The sequence below is a fragment of the Gossypium arboreum genome, chromosome 4, assembly GCF_025698485.1.
Source record: "Gossypium arboreum isolate Shixiya-1 chromosome 4, ASM2569848v2, whole genome shotgun sequence".
NCBI lineage: Eukaryota > Viridiplantae > Streptophyta > Magnoliopsida > Malvales > Malvaceae > Gossypium > Gossypium arboreum.
Genome location: NC_069073.1, coordinates 118108380 through 118112874, shown reverse-complemented (window position 1 = coordinate 118112874; position 4495 = coordinate 118108380).

Genomic DNA, 4495 nt, shown 5'->3' with positions numbered 1-4495 from the left:
CTCTTATGTATGTGCAATCTGCACCAACGGCATATAAATTAGCTAACGCTTCAGTTACCGTTGCTTCAAATGCCTCTTTTGTCCCCGCTGGTGGCCCTAATACGGTGGTTTCGAATGCCCCTCCTCCTGTCGGTGCTGATGGCCCGAATACCTTCAAGATCCTAATGAACATCTCACACCAAGCCCTCAAGATCATTTGGCAGTGAGCTCCACTGTAGTCCCTTCTATACTTATCTAGCAAGATCATCGACAAATACCCGCGTTCATTACAGTTGTCCCTTTGTACATAGAAGTCCTTGTCTCGCCTTGTAAGCTACTCTATAGAATTAGGAATAACAAGAAATGCTAAAATAAAAAATGAATACTGAAATTCTGAATTGTTTGTTTATTGAATTTTCTATTCTGTCAGTACACATGTAGGTAGTGTTTATATACTATTAATGAATGACTAACTTCACTAACCTCTGCTAACTAACTTGCTAATAGTATACCAGACTCTATTACTAACTTTGTTAACAACTAACAGCCTACCTATACTTAACATTCACCCAACTTCTCAATAGGGAAGACCCGAAGTGAGGAAAGAAATCGAGTAAACAAAGAGACAGACAATGGTTTTGTAAAGATGTCAGCAACTTCATAACAAGTTGGTACTTCACCAACAATAAGCGAACCATCAACGACCTTCTCACAGACAAAAAACAAATCAAGTTCAACATGTTTGAACTTAGAGTGTAGAATCAGATTGGCAACAACGGCAACGACACTAGAATTGTCACACCAAACAGTAGGAGAATCAGCAGATTGAATTCGTAACTCCTTAAGCAGAGAAACTATCTATGTAATATCATTAGTGGTGTAGCACCCCGTACCCGAGACCGTTGCCGGAGTTGAACACGAGGTGTTAACGGACTTAATTCATTAATTAAACAGCTCATACAATTCATTTTAAAATTTCCAGACAAGCTGGCTAACTGCATCACAGTCGCTTTAAAAATCATATCTCGAGTTACGAAACTCGAAATCCAATTCCGTAAATTTTTCCTGAAACTAGACTCATATATATATCTACTAATTTTTTTTCTAGAATTTTTGGTTGGGCCAATTAGTACAGTTTATTAGTTAAAGTCTCCCCTATTTCAGGGTTCAACTACTCTGATCTCTGTGTATTACAAATCAGATATCTCCCTGTACAGAGCTTCAATGACTATGCCGTTTGTCTCTAATAAAACTAGACTCAATAAGGAATCTGTACATATAAAGAGTGACTTCTAATTATCTTTGTAAAATTTATGGTGAATTTCCAAAGTCAGAACAGGGGATCCAGAAATTGCTCTGGCCCTGTTTCACAAAAATTTAAACATCTCATAAAATATAGCTCATATACCTGTTTCGCTTATTCCATATGAAAATAGACTCATCAAGCTTCGATTCCATAACTTATTCATTATTTAATTACATTTCTACTATTTTTAGTGATTTTTCAAACTCACGTCACTGCTGCTGTCTGAATCTATTTTATAGTAAATTTTACCTATTTCATGGTTTCCATGGATTAGCTAGCAATTTGACATACATAATACCAAATATGATCATGATTAGCCATTCCAATGGCTAATCATTACCAAGCATTTCTATTTCCATACCACTCAATAACCATATCATAAGACCATATATACAAAATGATTATAATGCTATACATGCCATACTCAAAATATACAAGCCATTATGCCAAGATGGTATACGGATAGTGTGAGCGTGCCTCCGACCGTTTCCGATTTCCGAGCTGGCTTGTCAACACTCGTATGCGAAAATGGCTATTTTTACCATTTCGTCCACAACTTGGTATTTTCCCCATTTTAGCCCGAATTTCAGTTTTCCTTGCTAATCGAGCTTGGAAGCTTGAAAAACCCTAGCCATGGTTTCTCCTTGCTATATTCGGCCATGGGGTTGAAGATGAGCAAAATTGGCTTTTAATTTTGTATTTTAATTCATTTTACCCCTAAATGACCAAAATACCCTTACTACTAAACTTTCTAAAAATTCCATCCATGTCCAATTTTTGTCCATAGACTTAGAAATTGGTAAAATTACTCTTTAAGGACCTCTAATTAATAATCTAATTCAATTTTATGCAAAATAATTCTAGAACACAAGTTTTGCAATTTATTCAATTTAGTCCCAAATTTCAAATTAAGCACTTTATGCATAAAATTTCTTCACGAAATTTTCACACAATCATGCAATCATATCATAGACCTTAAAATAATCATAAAATAATTATTTCTATCTCGGATTTTGTGGTCACGAAACCACTATTCCGACTAGGCCCAAAATTAGGATATTACAAGTGGTGGTAGCAATACTTTGATATTCTGCTTCTGCTGTTGATTGAGACATAACTTGTTGCTTTTTGAACTCCATGACATTGGCGTATTGCCAAAGTACACACAAAACCCTGTTGTAGACCGACGATCATCAAAATTCAATCCCAAGTTGGCATCAGCAAAGCCAACAAGAGACAACCTATCGGATGGGCGAAAAATTAAACTATGATCAAGAGTCTCACGTAAATACCGTAAAATTCTTTTTAAAGCCACCAGATGAACTGAAGTGGGTGCATGCATAAACTGACACACACGATTTACTACATACGCAATATTCGGTCGGGTTAAAATTATGTACTGAAGAGCACCAGTAAGGCTTTGATACTTTGTAAGATCAGTAAGACATTCGCTCTCATCTTTAGTCAATGTAGACGAACTGACCATTGAAGTATGAACACTTTTTGCATTGATCAATGAACTCTTATTAAGAAGATCTCTGATGTACTTACGTTGGTATAAGTGTAAACTTCCAGTGGCAGATCTAGTAACTTTAATACCCAAGAAGTAATAAAGATCCCCTATGTTCTTCAGGGAAAACTCACTATGTTAACAACTGAACAAAACTATTTATACTGTCAGTCGCACTTCCAGTAACAATAATATCATTTACATAAACCAAAACATAGAGGACAGATTCAACCGTTACATGAACAAACAATGATGCATCAGACTTGGAAGTGAGAAATCCAATAGAGACAAGAAACTCATTTAACTTTGTAAACCATGCCCTTGGAGCTTGACGCAGCACGTACAAAACTTTTATTAGACGACACACCAACTGTTCTCCATCTGGACCGGTCTGAACATAGCCTAGAGGTTGTTACATGAAGACTTTGTCAATGAAATCACCATTTAAAAAGGCATTATTAACATTAACTTGACGAAGTTGCCAGCCACGAGAAACATCAACCGTCAATATGGTTCGAATCATCACAGGTTGACCACTGGGCTAAACGTCTCTTTAAAATCACACCCAGAAACCTATGAGTATCCTTTCGCCACAAGTCTAGCCTTTCATCGAGCAATTGTACCATTAGGGTTTTTCTTTATCCTAAAAAGCCATTTGCATCCTATCACTTTTCGACCATGGGGCAGAGGAACAAGTTTCCAAGTGGAATTAGCCATAAGCGCATCAAACTTTGCTTGAACGGTATACTTCCATTCTGGATCAGCTAATGCTTCATCAACTGTACGTGGTTCATAGTCAAGAATCTCAGCCGTTAGAGCCTTGGGTTTAAAAACCTTAGCCTTAGATCTAGTTATCATATTATAAGTGTTACCCGTCAGAATAGGTGTAAGAACCGAGGAACGTAGACTCAAAGCAAGTCCCTAAGTAGAATAGCCACCATCATCTGTGGAACTTGAAAGACGAAGATTCCTATAAGTAGTCTCTAATGTGACCGAAGGGCCAAGATCTCTTTAATAGATGGGACGGAAGTAGAGCAAGGCTGAGATGGTATATTATTTATTGTTCCCACCCTTGTGCCAATAGAACATGGAACACTAGCCTTAATTAGAGGAATATACGTGGAAACTGTCGGGCTATTATCAACTGAGACTACAGTAGATGAAGCGAATAAAAATCGACATTCATCAAAAGTAACATGACGTGATACAATGACCTTACCATCTGGTGTGAGATAGTGATACCCTTTTTGTTGGGTGCTATATCCCAAAAATATACAGAGGAACAAGTTTCCAAGTGGAATTAGCCATAAGCGCATCAAACTCTGCTTGAACAACACACTTCCATTCTATATCAGCTAATGCCCCGTCAACTGTACGTGATTCATAGTTAAGAATCTTAGCCGTTAGAGCATTGGGTTTAAAAATCTCAGCCTTAGATCTAGTTATCATATTATGAGTATTACCCGTCAGAATAGGTCTAGGAACTGAGTAATACAGACCCGGAGCAGGTCCCTTAGCAGAACAACCACCATCATCTATGGAACCCGAGAGACAAAGACCCTCATGAGTAGTCTCTAACGTGATCGAAGGGCTAGGATCTCTTGACATAGATAGAACGAAAGTAGAGCAAGGCTGAGATGGTATATTATTTACTGTTCCCACCCTTGTGGCAACAGAACATGGAATACTAGCATTAACTA